The 21,136-nt window shown below is 35.8% G+C and overlaps 1 protein-coding gene across 4 annotated transcripts in view; it reads left to right on the top strand.

Annotated features, from left to right (window-relative positions):
* CHRM2 (cholinergic receptor muscarinic 2) overlaps positions 1–21,136 on the top strand; it is a 176,254-nt gene that overhangs the window by 73,710 nt on the left and 81,408 nt on the right. The window contains exon 1 of one of the 4 annotated variants that reach the window (XM_039357411.1): positions 13,887–13,960. The exons of the other annotated variants lie outside the window; for them this stretch is intronic. The gene's annotated coding sequence lies outside the window, so the exon portion shown is untranslated. Of the gene's footprint in view, positions 1–13,886; positions 13,961–21,136 lie in introns of those variants that run through there. 4 annotated transcript variants of the gene reach the window in all.

The following is a 21,136-nucleotide window of genomic DNA, read 5'->3' as shown; positions in this document are numbered from 1 at the left end:
CACTATACTCCTGACAACATATTTATAAATATACAGATGGCATAGTGTAGGAAAAACAGATGTCCAGATAGATATGTTAAATATGATTTCACATCGTTCAACTGCCAAAATGCAGTTTTCTCTCTTTGATGCTCATGATAGTCCAATTTTTCAATGTTTATTCTTTCACTCTACATCAGCTTCCATATTTTGAACATGATGTAGAATGGGCCATTCAAGTAAACATTTTCCAGATAATTGATTGCTCTCATTCAAAGCATATCCATACCTTTTAGCTATGTAGATCTATATCAAATATATACATTTCCTAAAAGAAAACAAAAGGACATTACATACGTAAGAATCATGTAGATACCCTAGTTGCACAGAAAATTGATAACTTCACAAAATTGTTATTTAGTTCTGAAATTAACCTAGAAAGTATTTTTTTCTGTGAAAAAGGTGCTTTTCCCATATAATTTGCTGATATCTAACTAAAATAATCTGTACTCTTGGCAGCTTTTAATTATTATCTGGCCACTGATTTTTTTCCCCTAACTGTTGTGACTCTTCTGAGGTTAAAAGCTTATATATATCATTTGTAATATTAGTAATAATATTATCAAGCCACAAGAGAGGAATTTATCTGTTTCTTGCAATTCACAAGGCAAATGAGTATAACTGAAGTTATAAATATTATACTACATATAAATGTAAATTGTTGGCTTATTATATTATACAAAGCCAGTCAGATATCTGACTTCTTATGAGTGACTATGCAAGAAAAAGCCACAATGCACATACAAGGCCACAAAAGCTGCAGTAAGCAAAATTATTATAGAAAAATTATGAAGAATCCAGCAACTGTTATGTAGGAACAATAAGTCTTGTTTATAATGAAATTGGCTCAAATTTTTGTACCTCTTCCTCTAGTCCATATAGTGTAATAAACTAGATACTACTCTCCTTTGGGTGAAAGGGATAATTTTCACCTTTCCGTTGTTTGATCTGATATCAGCCTGCTTGCTTGTGACTCCATGAGAACTCGCCAGCAGGCAATTGAATTAATTTAGTTAAACATGTTTAAGTATGTTTGTTGTTTGACAGGCACAAGCAAAGGCAGTCAAATTAGATTTAAATCACAGTTGGTCTCCAATAAATATACAGTCTAGAGGTCTAAGCTGGGCGGGAGGTCTACAGGTTAGGATTATAGATGGCATGTTTTCAGCAGAAAATTGGACCCAGCTAAGACATTATATAATATAATAAGACATATGCTGTAGTGGCATTTCTCTGTGAAACAGTGTTTTTCAAAAAAAGAGGATATCAGCCATATTTTATAACTTCTGTTTACATGGAGATAAAGTATATGAAGATGTAGTTCAGGTTATCTTCTGAATTTGAAGATTATATTAGAGCCATGTGATTGGCAGGAAAGGTCCAATAGAAGATACCAAAATGTTTCCTCTGATTGCAGCAACCTATATCTAGTCATGATTAAGATTGTGTGTTTTGTTTTTGTGCTATTGTAAAGTCTTGGGCTTAGATATTAAAGCAAATATATTTAACATCTTCTATTTTAAATGTAGATTTCTACTAATATGTAATAACATATTATTCTCATAATTCCTTCAGGCAGATTAAGAATATGATTCTATATGTAGGTAAGTGATATCAAATTCAGTGTGAATTAATTCCATGTTAAACTTGGTCTAAGTCTAAACCACATTTTGTTATCCTTTTCTCTTTTCCCAATCTTATCTTGGTGATAAGGAATTTGATAAAAAGGTGCCCAGTAGTTATTATTAGAAAACATGTGCGAAATAATTAAAAATGCTGTCAAGAGTACATCTCTGTGTTTATTGGTCATAATGAACAATACTGTTCTATGCTTTTTTTGCATTTTAAGTATTCGTATTCAATATAAGAAGAATTGCTTAAAAATTTGGAAGGTAAAATAGTGGCAAAACACTAGTGTGATTAAGTTCCCATGCTCTTATATTTAGTTACATTCATACATGTTCCTGAATCCTGTGTAATATTTTTGTTATTGTACTCTAGTGATATTAAAACTCCATCTCATTTCTTTAGTGGAAATAATTTGGATGTCACACAAGAAGAACTAAAACTAGGGGCCATAGAGAGATTGGAATTTGATAATGAGCTAGTTTGGGTATAATTTATCTAGTATTGTTCAGAATTTTATAGGTTTTGTAGCAAAAGATTTAACATTCTGTAGAATAAACAAAAATGAAAAAAATCTACTTTTTCTGTAAAAGGGAATGTTTTATTCTAAAATGTCAATTAAAATATGTGTTCTTAAAATTGGATCCTCTGAGCATTTATTTATTTGAGATACCAATGAATGCTGAATTGTTGATACAGTTAAAAAATGCAGTCCCACAGTTATGTTTGAACTAATATCTGTCTCAGACAATAAACATTTAATTTATTAGACTTGTAAAGGTGCCCCATTGAAAATGACTCTGAGTGGCATACAATTTAAACAATTAAAAAATTGAAGTGTTGTTGTTTTCAGCACAGTAAGAGGGGCAAGTCCATCTAAACTCTTGGAATTTAACAGAAATAGAATGAGAGATCATAAAGTATATCTCTTCTATTCCAGCTAAAATGGAAGCAGTGTTTTTTCTTTAGGCTGGTGATTTTCTTTCCTTTGCTCTGCCATAGTTAAGCAGGAGATTTTGTGCATGATACCTATGCTGATGTATGCTGATTAATATGCTGTTATTGTGATAATGTCTAAGTGACAGACCCTAAATACAACATAAATTATATTTCTTTTGTGAGAATGGTATTTTCTTGGGAATTGTTGTCAGTATATTTGAAATCCCATTCATTACAGCTCCTTGAGAGAAGGAGATCAGGAATTCAAAAAGAAATAAAAGGACAGAAAGGAGCTAAATTTGATTCTTACAACAAGAGATCCAATTGCTCTCTTATGGGAATAACTCTCCCTCCAAACATGCTTCTGCAGAAAGTTAATAGTTTCTTGCAAATACTGTGTGAGTTTTGGAAATGGAATAAAGCCTATAATTCTGTTTTGCTGTGATCTCATACATTTATTCAGAGGTGACCATTGCCTGATGGAAAATTTTCAAAGCCACTCACTTTAGGAGCAATTGAGGTGATGGATTAGACAGTGCTTTATTATTTATTCTTCATTTCTCCCACGAGTCCATTTTGGCCACTCTTGTCACTGTTCATTAAACAGCTGTTCATTGGACACTTTTCAAAATAGCTCTATCATATTAGGACAATGACTTGGAAGTAAATATCTCTTAAGGCAGAGATTGGTGCTAATGGCAGAGGATCGATTTTCTCTTCCTGATCAGTTTGTTCATCTCACTGAATGTCAAGCGAGGCAGATAGTTTATCAGTTTTAATGTGGCAGTTCTTAAATCTCCTTAAAAAAATAAAACCTTTTCCAAATCCAGGATTTTCTTGCTTGATGTGCATCTTTAAATTGAGGACAACATCTGGTTGGTGACTGTATTTAACTTGAAGATGTGTTTATCTTCCTGCAAGTCTAAATTTAGTGGCTTTCTCTAAGATGAGAAATAACTAGATGGCATGTAGCATTCTTTTATGATGTAGGTTGGCTTGACCCACATGGTGCTTTTAAATTAGTGGCCTGAATCTTTGTCTAAATTGTTCTAAATTGGCTTTACTGTTAGGTAACTGAATCAGATTGCAAACAGTAGGTGTGGGAAATGACAGCACATGGTTGAAGGACAAACTTGAGTAAGCCAGGATACCGTACTTTGCTGCTTTCAGATATCATATTGAATGCTGTCCTACTGCCTATGTTGAATGATGATTCAACTTCATCTTGGTTCACTAAAAAAAAAAAAAAGACAGGTAGGAAGCTATCTTGATTGGTATCTCAGGGATTTGATCCAAATTTGGAAAGTCAATAAGAAGTCTTTCTAATTTGGCTTTTAAGGAATAAAATATTCTCTTCTCTTTCTACCTAATGGTAGAACAGCTTTTCCAGTCTGGTGCCTTCCAAATATTTTGGATTATAACTCTGTTACCTCCACTTGTTGACCATGTTGCTTGGTCTTAATAGAAGTAAAAACCCATAATATCTGTAGAATACCAGATTAGGGAGAACTACTGTACGCTTCAAGAACTAGATCATGTGAAGTATTAATACCACTCTTCAATGCCTTGGTAAGGCCACACTTGGAATACTGCATCCAGTTTTGGTCACCACGATGTAAAAAAGATGTTGAGACTCTAGAAAGAGTACAGAGAAGAGCAACAAAGATGATTAGGGGACTGGAGGCTAAAGCATATAAGAAACGGTTGCTAGAATTGGGTATGTCTAGTTTAACGAAGAGAAAGACGAGGGGGGACATGATAGCAGTATTCCAATATCTCAGGGGCTGCCATAAAGAAGAGGGAATCAAGCTATTTTCCAAAGCACCTGAAGGCAGGACAAGAAGCAACGGGTGGAAACTAATCAAGGAGAGAAGCAACCTAGAACTAAGGAGAAACTTCCTGACAGTGAGAACAATTAATCAGTGGAACAGCGTGCCTCCAGAAGCAGTAAAAAACTACTTCTCCAGAGACAACATCTCTTTCCTGACACAAAAATGAGTCTGACTTCCTTGATCAAACAAAAAGTTTTCAAAAATGAAAAATTAACACCCAAATAATGAATGATGGCACTTTAATTAGAGCTAATCTTACTAATAAATAAGTTTTAAAAGACCACTAGGAAATGTCAAAACATAATGAGGCTGACTAATAAATCTGTATTAGTATTGATTTTTGAGATTCCATTTGCATTTGCTACTGGAATGTCTATCAGTGCACTTTGTATGTATCAATGGATGCTCTACACAATCACTTTGTATTAATGGGTCTTCTGCACAGAGCTTCTGAAAAAATGAAAAAAAAATGCCAAATATGAGAGGTCTTTGGAGCTCTCTGAGTTTGCTTGCTTCCTTGCAGACATTTCATTACCCAAACTAGGTAATATCATTAGTGCTGCACGGCACATACTATGATGCACAGCATGATGATGTTACCTAGTTTGGGTAATGGAACATCTATAAGAAAACAACCAAGTCAGAGAGCAACGAGGAGCCCTCATTTCAACCCTGAGTTAAAAACATTCTCCTTTAAGGGAGGACAAATATGTTAACTTCATTGCCTCTAGTGACATCATTGCCAGCCATTGATGGGAAAAAAAAGATGTACCTCATCACCTTGATTAATGATAAGACCAAGTCATGAAAGAGTCAAGGATCAGGCACTGTTTGTCATCCACCTTAGAGGCACAACATTAGGAGAGAACATAGCCTGTTTTGTTCCAGACTTGAATGGCATTTGGAACAAAAGGACAAAAGGAGCAACTGCATTGAACTGCATTTATCTTCTACAATAAATTTATAAATTGTGTTTCTGGTATTTACACTACTCTTTATGAGCCACTCTGAAGGTAGTATACATGGAAAAAAAAGCAATATACTAGATCACAGCAATAGATGGAAGTGCTAGCCACTATTTTTAATAGACAGTTTAAAAGCTAAGTATGTCCTTGAGTTGAGCTCAGCATTTGAAGACACATTCATGTGGATTTCTTGACAACAGTAGGGAAGTAGTTTGCCACTTCTGACTTCAGAGATATTTTTTTCAACTTCCTAGACAGCAAGAATTGCTTGATGGTCCCTCAATCTAATTCTAACCAGGTCAAGCCCTGCTTAGCTTCCAAGATCAGTCAGACCTTGCTGAGATGATTGTCAACAATTACATTTGTCTCTGTAGAAAATGGAGTTGAGAAAATGTAAGGTTATGCCAAGACTGCTGCCCAGTTTAATTTCACCTGAAGTTACTTTGAATCAATTGGGAAATCTATAAAAATTATTCACTCTCTCTTGGTAAAGCTAGTTGCTGGGTCACTGAACCCCATTTTTTCTTATGTTGCTGGAATGATAACTCATCTATATAGCATGAAGAGAACAGATCCAGCATCCTCTCTGGATTGATCTACATCTGGGCTGCCTTCTTTATGGTCCAAGTCCTCATCTTGACTGCAAGTAATGGTGATGATACCACCATAATTTTTTTTTACCATTTCAGATGAATTGTACAGCCTCCCAGACTCTAAGCTGACTAGCTGTCTTTGAGCAAATGTCCACAGTGATGCAGCACAGAGGAAGAAAATATCTAAAAATATCCACTAGAGTTTCCCTTAGGAAAGAAAATATTTTTAGAATTTTCTGTTAGGCATCATTGGTCGTCCTCTAAAGTGCAGTGACATTCATTTAATGTGTGGATTAAGAAGCAAATTGCTATTGTTTAATCCTCCAGCAAGGGGGAAGCAAGGAGGAATGTTTCCCCCCAAGAGAGGCAGTTCTGGTGAGCCTTTGTTTTGGGGCTTATTTCTAGTTAATTGAATGCAATTCTCTTCTTGAGGCTATTTGCTTCAGATAAGATATTTTGTACTGTAACCAGAAGGCTAACACAATAGTTCCATTTGGTAAATATATTTCTCCAAGGTGAGTGTCCTTCCAGAATATGTTTCATCCAGCTTCTCAGACCAGAAACATCAGCTGATATTCTATTTTATTGTACTATTTCAACTGAGCAGTCTTAAGCACAGGTTATATACCACATTACTTCATTTTATTTTATTTTTTTGTTTCCAGAAAATCTTCCACACAGTGAATAAAAAATGTGTGGTACATTTTAATTCTTGCTATACTAGTATCACAGGTTATTTAATCATATGAATGATCCACAAAATGACTTCAATGTTCCCCCCACCAATCTTCTCCTTTGATTTGATGTTAAGATAAATTGCTTTTGATTTTTTTCCCCTAAAAAGAAGAACATTCTAGTCAAATCTCTTGCATAAGATGAGGGATTCCTGCATTTCCTTAGTCTCTCTGCTGTCTATAACTGCCAATGCTTTAGTTGAATCTCAAAAGGAAATCTCGTTTGGGAATTTTTCCCACTGCTCTTGCATCATTCCTACAGAAACTAACTATATACACCACTTGTTGATGTAAAGTAAGTAAAATAAAGTAAGTTCAGAAACAAATTCTAAGAACTCCCAAAAATTTGGAATATGAGGTACAAAAAGAAATGCCTCTTTTTTGGGGAGGAATTTTTTTAAGGAAATTAGAAAACAGATTTCAGTATAGCGTGGTGATTAGAAGAACTGTGCTGTGTTCATATTCCATTCCAAAGAAGTGCTTTGAATTGTACTGATGTGGGGACAGAGTGGCAGACAGGTATTACATTGTTGGCCATTAACTGGAAGTCACTGGGAGTCAGGTAACATACAAATTTAACAAATTATGTCCTCATGTAATGGCCACTTATTAAGTGACCACTTAAATTTATAACAGTGCTGGACAAGTGGCACTAAAGACTTTAATCCTCAAGGTTCTGACTGTCTCAGGATCCCCACAATCATATGACTACAATCTGGGCATAATTATGACATTGCTGTGTCCTGCAATTATGTGATCTCCATTTGCAACATTCACGCCTGGCTTCTGAAAAGCAAAGTCAGTGGGAAAGCTGGCAAAGGCACAAATGGTAATTAAATGATGTTTAATGGTGTGGGATTCCTTTAATGACACCAACTGGAAGTGCTAGAATACTTCAGGTTGCTGTTGTTAAAGGAATCCTACACCATTAAACAATCACATGTTTGTTACCATCACATCACTTAGCAATGGAAACTCCAATCACAATCATTAATTATTACCTGTATCATTATGGTTAGTTTCATCGTTGGCCAGATGTTTAGACTGAATTTGGCATTTTATCCACCCATTGAGTCCTTCCCAAGGATTAGGATAAGCAGAGGTTGTTTGATTTTTATTATACTCCTTTTTAAAAATGAATTCAAAGGATCCCACAGTCGAAAATTGCATTTGTCAGTGGAGTTGTTGCCAACTCTGCTGTTGTTCCTGTTTTTTGAAGTAATGTGCGTCTCTTTTTCTACAAGATTACAATGTTGGGAATAGTCATGTCATACAGGCTCAGCATGGGAGTAGGAGAATCCCTATTACAAAAAGAAAAAGAAAAAAAAACATAAAAACTGAAATATTGTAACTAGCTGGATGAAAGAAATGTAAGAGGTCCAAATTCAAAGTCCACCTATTAAAAATTTGCGTAAATATGAGCTCAGTCAGCAGAAAGAAACATGTAAAAGGAAATTAAAAGCTAAAACATATACCAAATATAGTATATGCCGTTAAATTGCTTTTTTTTAACCACCGGCTCAGCTGGAACATTTTTGCTTTTTATTCCACAAGTATTAATGATTTATGCTTAAATAGCTGGTGTACACTTCCATGCTGAATCCTGCACTGTGAAAGCCTTGTTTGGTTGGATTTTTCCCCCCTAGTTATATTTACAGTTAGTCTGTAGTAATTTCCATTTAGTTCCATGGGTCTTCCTTCATGCAAATGTCTTTAAGATCATGGCCTTTGTATGAAAGCCAGGTTGGATTTAAAAAGATTGGGAGTCATGCTGTAGTTGCTCAAAGTTCATTTCCTGGGAATGAAGCGGTGCTCAGAAGTTTCATCTTCCCATGGAGACAACGCTGGTGTGCCATGTTCATGATTCGACACCATGGATCTCCAGGTGGGTCAAGATTATAGAGAAACACCAACCTGGAGGACTCCATGCTGTTGAGCTGTTCACAAGCAGCAGGAACAAATTGAATCTTCTACACCTGCTAAACACCTGGTAGTTTTTCTACCTTCCACTGAAGACTGTGGGATTATATGGCATCTGTCCATATTGTGGAGAGTCAGCCAGTTGGGAAGTCTTCAAACATTCTTCATCAAAACCGGCCAAGCTCTTTTAACTGGATCAAGAGAAGGACAAAGACGTTCACCACCACATATGAGATTTCTTCTAATCAAAGTACTTGTGGAATAGCTTTCATTGAAGGGGCATTGTGTGCATATGTACCACATAAGATTGAAGCAGTGAAATAGTCCCCTAAAAACACCATAGAATATCACTGTTGGCAGAAAAAAATATGTGTGTGAAAACTGTCAAGTGATGTTAGAATTGAACATTGACTTTATCACATCATCAGAATGGGCAAATTTTATATTAATTTGAGAGGGTTTAAGGATAAAAATTAGTGTAAGTCTTTCAGGAATATAATGACTCCTTTCCCCCTTTTCTTTTTTCCAGTGTTTAGAATAGAAATTGGTCTTTGGAGTCTTTAAGGGATGCTATGAATGACTTAACCCTTTATAAACTTAAGAAATATATTTTGCCCTATAATTCTCTAATAGGGCAAATTAGCTTGATTTGGGGATTTATAAGAGTGCTCTGGCTTAAAATGCTCTTTTTTTTTCTTTTAAAAAATTCAGATAGGGGAAAAAACCATTTCAGTATTACAAATCTGCCCCATTTGTGGGAACTGTGAGTTACAAATAAGCTACAATGTTCTTATCCCTTGTCTGAAGTGATTCTAAACACAACTCAGAAGAAGGTGATGATATTTTGATATCATTGCCAGTATTAATGAATTTTGAGAAAGGGCAGAACTGAATTTTTGGGAATCTCATTACAATCTTCATCCACATTTGTAAATAATTTAGTGTGTATTTTAAGCTTTCTGAATATTATTTTCCCATCATGGACTTTGAGTATATAGTTTTATAGTATGAAATGCCACACAGTATTGGATTTGATATTTGGTTACTAAGACCTTGTGAATGCACTGCAATTTTATATATTCCTTTCATTGCTGGCATAATTGATGCAGCAAAAAAAAAGTTGAAAAACCATGCCATTTCAATGCTATCACCACAGTTAGTTTTATTAGTTGTACCTTTTCAGGTCCATCTTCTTTCTTCTTTATCTATAATTTGATTATTCAACATTACATATGAATGGTAATCAACCATTTAGATGTACAGTTTGCTGTGATAGCAACCTATCTAGTTTTTTTGCCTATGGCACCTGGGATGAAATTATGCAAATGCAAGATTCAAATTTTAATAAATGTTATTCTTATTTTCTCAGCAAAATATGCTTAATAACCATGAGGGTATTGTAGAGGCTAACTACTAAAAACAATGGTTTAGAGAATGATAGCATTGAAACAACAGAAAATGGATCTTATTTAAACAAAAAGTCTGAAACTGCAATGAAAATTTGCTGAAACAAGCAAATTTTGAGCTGGAATGAAGTTCTTTCTCATTATTCACTGTAAATGTTGGTCAGAAAAATTCACTGCTATGATTTCAAAGTGTATCTGGCAGCTTTATGTGGTTGATGTGATAGTTTATTATTTGACTGACATTCAGATATAACACTATAGCTTTCTGTATCACCGTCTATGAAGCTAACTATGATTCAACACATTACAGAGAATTTGGGAGCATGTTCTAATACACCTACAACAACATTTTATTTTATCATCAGCCTTCTAAAAATACACACTTCTTTTGGTTACTCATGAACATATCCACAGCATCATTGGATATAATATTTGACAACATTTGGTACTTGGTATTTTAATACTTGATCATTTGTAGCATGCAGCCAAAACTTCATAGTATTTGATGCAGAATATATAGGGGCAATTATTTTTTTATAAGATTCATTATTTGAAACTTGCCGGATCCAAAGCAATCAAAAGATAGCTAAGAAGTCTGAATCTTTAGACTCTCACATTTTAAATTATACATTTGTTATCTATAATGCACATTTATCTTTTACTTTGGAATTTGTAAGAGGGTCTCTATTACAATACAGCCCTGTTGTCTTTAAATACAAGAGTTATTTAAAGTTTCTAAATGAAAAAAGAATATCCCATAAAGTAATATTTTCAATCAAATTTAAAGATATTTGACATTCATAAAGCCATTTTCTACAGCTGCCAAATGTAGAATGTGAGACATTTCATTGCAGCTCCTACGTCAGAGTTATATGTGAGAATTAAATGAAGATGTTCTCTAACACTTTGTTGTGTTATGTATTCTGTTCATAAATATCAATGGATGTATGGAGGTTTTGCTGAATTCTGAGCTGTCTATCTAATTGTAACAAAAATGACCATTCAACTCTAACAAACACATATTGTGCATCACTAAATAATCATTGAATTTCAGATGGAATCTGAAAAACAACATTGCACTGTGAAGTCTTTTTGTTCAGGATTTTAACCATACTGTTCCTTCCGATTCACCTCCTCCCTGAATAATTAGCCTTCCATTTGAGATATATGAGAAAGAATATACTACAGTATAATAGACTTGAATTTAACCCAGGAATCTGTTAATTTGAACCAATCTAGTTTGAATCATTGAATCAGTTTGGGTCATTAATCTGATTCAGCTAATTAAGGTCATTTGGAAAAATAAGTCTGTTTAATGCTTTGATTTAATTTTCAGATTCTATATGAATTTATTTGATTCTCCAATTTCATATATTCTGACTTTGGAGAGGCTAATGATTTGCATTCAAACTGAAATTTTGAACAGAAGATGCATGGAGCTTTAATTTAACCATACATAAATGTTGAGGAATTTGGCAAGACAGTGAAAAGTGGTAGACCTAATATAAACTCTAACTGACACTGAGCTTCATTCTCTCTTCTTCTCAGCCACACATTCTTTGGCTGTAGAGAATTTTTTTTTAAAATGAAGAGTCAAACTCAGAATCATTGGGTTTGGGTGGAGGACTCCTCCACTGAATTTCACCTAGCAAAGCTTGAAATTGGGCTCCCTATGACACTGCTCTGTGTAAACACTCAGAGAGAAAAAAATTGTATGAGAAGATAAAACTGGTATGGTCTTCTTGAATTATTGATTATATTTGGGGGGGGGGGTTAACCAATGCCCAGCACAGTTAGATATTACACCAAGTTGGGTACAGTTGGTTTAATTAATAGTTACTCCATCAAGTGACAATATCTAAAAGTCCTTAGCTAATCTCAAAAAAAATAAAAAAACTCTGCATAGTCTGGTTAGTACTTGGATGGGAGCCCACTAGTAAATCCAATGGCTGTAGGCTAAATTAGAAAGTTTCAAAAATCAACTTGAAGGACACTTTCTCTTTTTAAAAAAGACAGTCAGCTCTTGCAGTTGAATATAGAAGGTTTGGAAATGCTATTTCTTCATCTTTGCACATATTAAGCAATATGTAGACAGGTTCCAACTGAAGGTGGGAAGGTTGGAAAGAGTAAAAACCTTTCAGCACTGCTGAGCTGAAGTAGTCTTTACTCATCCTTGAATTGGAAGAAAACTATACCAGCAATGCAGTCCCCATTGCTTGTACCACTCCTGTATCTGTTGCCTATTATTGCAGTCATATGATTTCACTGCAAGATAATAGGTGACAGAATCTTGCATGTTTTATACATCCTACCTTAGGTGGTATCAGAATAAAGAGGAAAATATTACTTTAACATCCAATACAATATAGTTTTTCTCATTCATGTGCTAGAAATAAAATGAAGACAATGCCATGAAGACACAGGTGAAAAAAGATGTTGCTTGAGCATGTTTTTGTCTTGAGTTAGTTCAAACGAGGAAAGGCCCATATATTCCCATGTTCAGATAGAACCAGCTTACACCAGCTTGCCATTAGAAATAATGGATTTGATCTCCAGTGCCTTGGAATAATTCTTTCCCAACCATTTATTTTCCCTTGGAAGAAATGAAAAATGGGCCTGATAGCTAGGGTGAATGGAGTAAATCTCTGACTTGCAGGGAATAGATGTTTGTGTTTCATCATGTTTGTACGGAGTGTTTGGCTACTTAGAATTACATCACTGTTGGCTCAATATTTTGTAAGTGATATTCTGTACACTACGGCAATCTGTTCAGGATGAACAGCTGACTGGCCATTTGTTTCTTTTAGCTTTTGAAATTGTCTGTAATGATTGGGAAAAGAAAATGATGCTAACCACATACTGTATAGAAGGCTGCTAGTGTCAGGTCAGAATGCGCTGTTAGTGTATTGCACTGATGTTTTCATGCTAAAGCAATTGATCCTTCACAAAAAAAAAATTACTAGGGCCTACGCTTTATTGGGAAATTGTCACCTCATACAACATCAACACGTTCAAAGGATACTCAATGATCTCTGATAGAATTTTAAAAAATTATCCTGTGTTATTCTGTTATTCTCATTTGATGGCATAAGACTGGGGGGATTATTGATTTATTAAGATAGGCTATCCAAATGGAGAATGTGGGAGCAAACAGTTTGGGCAAATTAGCAAATTTTTGACTGATGCCTTTTTGAGTTTTCAGATTTAAGCTCTCATAATTTCCAGCAAATGTAAAATAATTATTTCCTGTTTTTCAATCTTGACAACTTTAAGGTGTGTGGACTTCAGCTCCCAGAATTCCCAACCAGCATGCTAGCTGGGGAATTCGAGAAGTTGAAGTACACACATCTTAAAGTTGCCAAGGTTGAGAAACACTAGTGTAGAAGAATAATGTGTGAGCTGGATTTATGGTATTATAGTCAGAAATATGTAGCTAGTACCAGTTTAGGGAAAGCTGCCTTTAGTAGGTTAGGTAGGAGGTTCAAGAAGGAAAAACAAAATTCTAACTCTTGCTAAAGTAACTTTTATGGAATAAATATAAATGTAAACATGGAACAAAACAACAAATCAAGTTACTGTAGTTAAAATCCTTTAAGCTTAGCTTGGCACATTGCAGTCTAATCACCATTCCTTGTCTCTCTGTCTTCTGGTACCATTAGGGCTGTATTTGCACAAAAAATAAGTTATAAGAAAGGTTCATATAGAAAATAAATACTTTCAAGAATATTAAACTGTGGTTTTGCAATGGAAGAATAAACATGCTTCCCTGAAGTTCATCATCTCATTTTCAGACAGTGAATGTTCCTCCAGTTTGGAAGTTTACATTAAAGAACTTTCCTCCAGATTGGAGGTATTCTGTTCTCCATAGAGGTTTTTCAACCTGCCTCTGGAAAGCAGAGCTTGTATGTAAGTATATACATATATGTGTGTATATAGGGATGAAGGTAACTCAATATATTATCTAGATCAGTGTTTCCCAAACTTGACAATTTTAAGGCATGTGGACTTCAACTCCCAGAATTCCACAGCCAGCTAGAGCAGGGGTGTCAAACTGCCGGCCCAAGGACTGGATGCATCATAGCAAAACCGCGCCCACCCCATTGTTGGCAATGGCAAAAAAGTTGTGATACGTTGCAACACATCACATGATGTTGCAAGTTTGAAACCCCTGATTAGAGTAAATTGTCAGGAAGACATAATGAAAGACATGATTTATCTAGCAAAGATTCCTGAGTTCATGAATATCATATAATTGAATATTTCTTAAAATTTATGATTTAAGTTGAAAGAAAGTTCATTTTTGTTGCTTGAGGCTTGGTGGCTTGTTATATTTCTGCATTGCCATAAGCTGAAGCAATATATCCAGTTGTTTGACATCTTTGTAACTTTAACTAATAACCAGACAGAGGCAAAATGATTGCTGAGACAAGATCTGTCTACCCTAGGCACCTTAAAAGCATTCTGGAAAGCAGAACAAGTGATCTCATTGCTAGCATTAAGACTCCAGATTCTCACATATCAGAGTATTTGGAAGTAAAGTATTCAGTAGTCTATGGGGTACAGTTGTGGATGGACACGTATCTGAACCACTAGGATGGCAAAATAATGAACTGTGTTTTGTGATATGACACAAACTCCATCATTTTCTACTTATTTGCAATGTTGCATACTCATATAAGAAAGGTGGTGTTTTCCTCCGCAGTTACGTGTCACTTCTCCCCCTCATATACAGATAGTCATTTTTAAGTAAATGGATTTATTTGCACCAAGCCATGTTGCTTTTAAGTAAGCAGGTAGGGTAAACTTCACTATGATGGCTTATAAACCATTATTTATGGTTTTGTGTATCATGCGTAGAATTTTTTTTAAAAGCCATTAAAAACACTACTGTAGTCCTCAACTTACGACAACAATTGAGCCCAAGATTTATGTTGTTAAGTGAGATTTGTGTTAAGTCAGTGGTGGGATTCAAGTATGTGAATGACCTGTTCTCTGTATGGATGCCAGTTCTGCTGAACTGGTGCGAACTGGCTGAATCCCACCACTGTGTTAAGTGCATTTTGCCCTGTTTTACCACCTTTCTTGCTTCAGTTGTTAAGTGAATTACTGCAGTTGACAAGTTAGTGTCCCAGTTGTTAAGTGACTCTGCCTTTCTCATTGACTTTGCTTGTCAGGAGGTCACAAAAGCTGATCACATGACCTTGAGATGCAGCAACGGTCATAAATATGAACCAATTGCCAAGCATCTGAATTTTGATCACATGAGCATGGGGATACTGCAAAGGTTGTAACTGTGAAAAATGGTCGTAAGTCACTTTTTTCAGTGCCATTATAACTTTGAACGGTCACTAAATGAACTGTTGTGATGCAAGGATTACCTGTATACTTTTCAGTTTCTTAAAGATGAAAACAAGGGCATGCTTTTAATATGCTTGTTACATAGTGTGTTGTCACACTAGAAGCCTGAAGCCATCCCTTGGAAACTTCTTCCTGCCCTGGGCATGTTGCTCAGTAATAATTGTAGCTCAGAGTTGAAATGAGGGGTCCTTGGTGCTCAGTGAGTTTGCCAAATACTTCTATTGCTCACTATTGCTCACTCTTACCTGATGAACTGGTGCAACAAAGTCATCATTCAGTACCACCACCAAAACACTAGTAGATTTTAGACATCTTGAAGAATGACCTTATGAAAATACGCTTCCATGAGATGTTCTATGATTTAGAGTAGTATTTTAAAAATAGATTTTGGAGAATGAAGGGAGGAGATTTCTTGGTTGGAATGTCACTTCAGTCCATTGATTCATCCAAGTTCATACAACCTGTGCATTGGCAATAATCCTTTAGGATTTCATCCCTACAAGATACATGATTTTTTTTCACAAAACATTTATTAGATTTAGATAAAAGTGTTTTTGTTGTTCTCAGCACGTGTGAACTCCTGCTGAGCTGTGGTTGAAACATAGAGTACCGTGATACCCATTTTCCCATTGTTCCTGCATCTTTGATACTTGTGTAAGAGATGGATGTTTTATAGCTTCTGCTTATCTTTCGTCAGATGATGAACGTGTTGAAAATTTTCTTCACATAATTAAATTCATAGAAGCCAAGTGCTGTTTTGCTTTCACTTTAAGTGATGGTACTTTTTTTTGCAAAACCCAACCATCTGGACGTCAGGCTAACCATTTTATTTTCACTCATTTACACTGTTTTGTTGTGTTTTGTTTAGATTTGCCTTGGTCATCAACTGGTACACTTGAATGAGATGTACCCATAGTTCCCTTCTGTCTGCAGATTAACACACACACAGGTTTTGAAAGCAAGCTATAAAAATGATCATTATTTATGGAATTTTACAACATATGGATCTCAGTTGGTGTGGTACTTTTTCACAGCTGGTGCTTGTTGAGTTGTGATATGAACAGTATGTGCTCTAACTGACTAATCAAGTTTCACCTTTCAATATGCTACTATTTAAAGGCCATGAGTGCTCAGCAAACTATTCAGTAAAACAGAGAGAAGAAAACCTGTTTTGTGCAAAGGATTCACATTGCAAAAATACCGTATCCAGGGAAGGAAGTTTCCCACAATATTAGGCATTAAGTGTCCTTGCATCATCTAGAATATTGCAATATAAAATGCCAGGATTCTTTTTGTAATTTCCACACTAACAGTTTTCTATGACTACAAACCAGCCATTGTTTTCAACAACTGGTTTTAGGCACTTTATGTTCTGCAAGGTTATTGGATCACATGGCCTAAATGTATTCCTTTCTACTGAATGCAAGGAGAAAAGAGTAAGTAGCATCCTATTGGCACTATAATCATTTTCAGCCAGTAGAATTTTACAATGCCTCCAATTAGTTGGAGGACTGTAATTTCACAATACTATAACTGGAACTTTAAATACCTCAGTGTATTCAGTTGGGGGGAAAATGGTCAGCATTTTTAATCTTCACAGACTCATAGAAAGTGAAGGTTGGAAATAACTTCAAGGATTATTTAGTCTAATGTTCTGCCTAGTGCAGAGATCCATTATTACAGCATATAGAACAGATCATGATCCAGCCCCTGCTTATATACCTCAGCAAAAGAGATCCAAGACTTCCAAGGAAATCAGTTGTATTGTTGAATAACTCTAAATTATTCTCTGACTAACTGAAATGTCTTCCTTTGTAATTTAAATCCATTGTTCCTTGTCAAGTCTTCTGGAAAACTCTAAATAATTCTTTTCCATTTTCTGCATGACAGCCATTCAGATATTTGAAGATAGCGATCATGTTTTTCTGCAGTCTTTTCTCTGGGCTCAATACTGCCAACCATTTCTTGTAAGTTTTTCTTTTCATGTCCCTTGTTATCTTCATTGCTCTCCCCTGGACATGTTCCAATGTGACAATGCTCTTCCCAAACTGTGGTACCCAAAACTGATGCAGTATTCTAGGCATGACTTTTGGTCTTGATTCTTGATTCTCTATTTGTGTTGATTCTGCTTGAATCAATTGCAGTTCATATTTTCAATTTTGTTGGGCATTGAGCAAATAATCCTTACTGTTACATATCTTCAATATATATCATCTAACTTTTGTTTTCTGCTTCTTCTGCTTCCTGGTGAAATTTTGTTAATATAGCATTTGGGAGAAAGAGTGAATAATACTTAGGAATCACCATTTGATTTTCAAGAAAATTCATCTTTGAGGAATGAAGTTGGAGACACTAACACAAACTTGTGTGTGTGTGTGTGTGTGTGTGTGTGTGTATGTATGTGCATATATATATATATATATATATATATATATATATATATATATATATATATATGTATATGTGGGTCTTTGGTTGTTCGGGTTTTCTCCCGTGTAAAATTGGAAGTGTCTTGGCGACGTTTCGACGAAGTCCCATTCGTCATCTTCAGGCTGGTGTTTTCAGCTTCGTGCTTCGAGCAGCAACATTGCCAAGACACTTCCAATTTTACGCGGGAGAAAACCTGAACAACCAAAGACCTACATACAAACACCCGCGAAAACCTCAGAAAACAAATATATATATATAAAACATTTAAACTTACAGCAGTCTTTGTTATCATCCAGCAAGAAAAACACAAGATAGTCAGGAACACAGGAATATCATGCGGCAAATTAAATGGTATACAGAACACAGAGAAAAAAGGAGTGAGAAAAGGGAAACTCACCCTTTGTATTTACGGCAACCAATCATAGCATAGATTGTATCGTGCATGAGTCAGCATTCTCTAACTAATCAACTACAACTGTGTGTTCTGGCCTATTGCACACTTTACTGTTCCAGCTACTAAATTCAATATCCTAACGTTCATCAAATTAGCACCACTTCTTCTGGGATGATAATAATTTATAACATGCTGCTTTTCTTCTCCTTCTCCTTCTTTTCCTCTCTTGTTTTATTACATCAGCTTTGATGCTGCAGCTGTCCAACTTCATAGTGATGCTGAGTGACTTACAAATTAAAAAATGAAAAGGAACAAGGTATAACAGGGGAAAAGTAAGACAACTTAATGGAGATATTTCCTCTCTCCAACCTCCTACTCCAAATCAAAGGGATTTTTCTTTAGCTGCTTGCAGAAAATAAAAATATCCCCCTTTGGAAGCTTGATAAAATCTAGATGTACTTCAAGGGCCCTCCATTATTTTCCAGCTTACTGGAGTTAAATATGAAGAGAAAAATGATCTCTGAGTGGACTCTGCTTCAATATCTATTTTATTAGAAATAAGTGAGAACTTGGGGCATAAGGAATTATTATTTCCTCTTCTTCCCAATTACATCATTTGACTTTAGGAGATTTTTTGGGGGGGAGGGGGGAGGAACGCAGTGTCACAAACTCTAAAAATGCTTGGTATTTTGAACAAATGAGCATCTAACCTACACAGGAAGTTATTAAGATCACAAAGCCTATAATCTGTTGTAAGCCCTCCTTACAAGGGTTTATTTGGCAGGAAAAGCTGGTTAATAGCAGGAGTGAAAAAAACATTGCGAGCAGTACTCCAGTTGAGAATTCATCTCATTTATTAAAGTCATGAGGTAGAGAAAGTTGCTTTACACTATTCTATTCTATTCTATTCTATTCTATTCTATTCTATTCTATTCTATTCTATTCTATTCTATTCTATTCTATTCTATTCTATTCTATCCTATAATAGCCAGAAAACCTTTCCTTTCCTTCCCCACTCCCATTGCAGTATGATCTTACAGTATGGTATAATCAAGTGATCATCCTTTGATGAAAGTAACAGGAGGAAGAAAAGCAGACACAGGGTTTTCTTTTTTAAGTAATAGTGAGATGCAGGGAACAAGATTTAATTTAACTTGCTTGCCATATTAGCAGCAGGTCTAAATGATTAATACCTTGCTTATTTGTTTATTTATGGAATCACTTTATTGCCTTAGTTGATTAGGGTTTCAAGTAATGTATGATATAGTTGGTTATGCAGTATATAATAGATCCAGAGTGTTGCAGCAGTTTTATTCTTCTTCCTTAAGGAAAAAAGTAGTCCGGCTGCCTTGTGTAAAACCACTTTTGAGACAGCTGTGATCTGGATGACTGGGAATCTCCACAGACAATAGCTTTATGCTTTCAAATCAATAAGTTTTAAGTAGTCTAAAGTGTAGATGTTTGTAATTAAATTTTCTGAGCCTGAGAAGAAAAATGAACATTTAAAAATATCTGCAGAATAGCAGATGAACATTTTTGTGACAATCAATGAAACAATCAATTAACATCCTCACCATTAAATCAAGAATCAGTTAGAAGCAAGATCAAAGACAATAGAAGGACTCCACTTTAACATTGCCACTGATATGTGGCAAGGTACACAAATTTAATTTCTAAGATGTTTAACATCCAGCCTCTTTTTTTTCTTTCAATGAACCAATCTATGGTGATGACCCAGGGCACGGCACAGAGGCAAAACAGTCAACTGGTAGTTCAAACTGCCCTTTATTTGCTCCAGATTTTTCCCAAATGCTCCCCCATTTCTGGCAAGCCACAGAACAAAGTAACATACACACACCTTCAGCAGCTTCTGGCTGCAAGTAGTTTCAGAAGTTTTTAACTCTTCAGGCAGGGAAAGTGTGTGTATGGAACAAGCTGTCTTCCTTCAGGTCTCAACTCACACAGTTAGATTAGAAGAGTAATTTACTCAAGGCCATGTAGATAACAAGGAAAGAAACATACATCCAAAATCTAACCAGTCTGTGGAAATACAAACTTGCCTGAGCAGTTTCAGATCAAGTTTGTCAGCCAGTCCAATGGTCAGAGTTTCAGGTTTCCAAGCAGAAATCTCAACACAGAGCAAGAGATCAGAGAGTTGTTTCCAAGATCAGCAACAGCACACAAAACTCCAAGAAATCAGCATTTGTTCCCAACAAATGCCCCTCCCCACAGCGTCTCCTTAAGTCTCAGTCTCCAGGTGTGCCTTGTGGAGAGGGGCGGGGCACTCTCCTTCCAAGTAGTTGAGCCTGCCTACATTGTTGCCTCCTTCTCTCCACTCTCCGTGCTCTAGGATCAGGAGGGGGTGGCCCTTGCTCATCACCTGAGCTCTGTCTCTCATGTTCATCCTGTCCCAATCCTGAAAGGCCTTGGCCTGTCTCAGCCTGCTTTTCCCCACATTCCTCTGAACCCACAGACACCTCTCCCTGGACCTCCATTGGCTCCAGTTCCAGCTCATTTTCCTCAGCAGATTCAGGCATGACACTTATTCTGAATCCATGAGAATCTTGCTTTCCTGGTTGCAAGCAGGAACTTGTCAGTGTTTCTTAACAGAGGACGTTTGACAACTGTCCTTGTCCCCAAATGTTGAGCTTATGAGCAAATATCAGAATCAAAGAATATAAAAAGCAATTTGAAGACATTTATGGATCTTTGTTTAAAAAGAGAGAGAGGCCCTTTTATACTTCACAGTATTTGTGTGTCCTTGAGAAATTTCCACTCCATTTACTGACCAAGCTCAATTTTTTACTATTGTTAGCAATGCAGAGCTATTATACTCTCCAAAAGAATGAGCTGAGTATTATTGTGATGCAGGACCCATCAGCACAATTTCTAGCTAAAGT

This window comes from Crotalus tigris, unplaced genomic scaffold (genome assembly GCF_016545835.1).
Source record: "Crotalus tigris isolate CLP2741 ecotype Arizona unplaced genomic scaffold, ASM1654583v1 scf7180000018919.839542, whole genome shotgun sequence".
NCBI lineage: Eukaryota > Metazoa > Chordata > Lepidosauria > Squamata > Viperidae > Crotalus > Crotalus tigris.
Note: the sequence above shows the minus strand (reverse complement) of the source record. Positions and strands in the feature narration are given on the sequence as shown.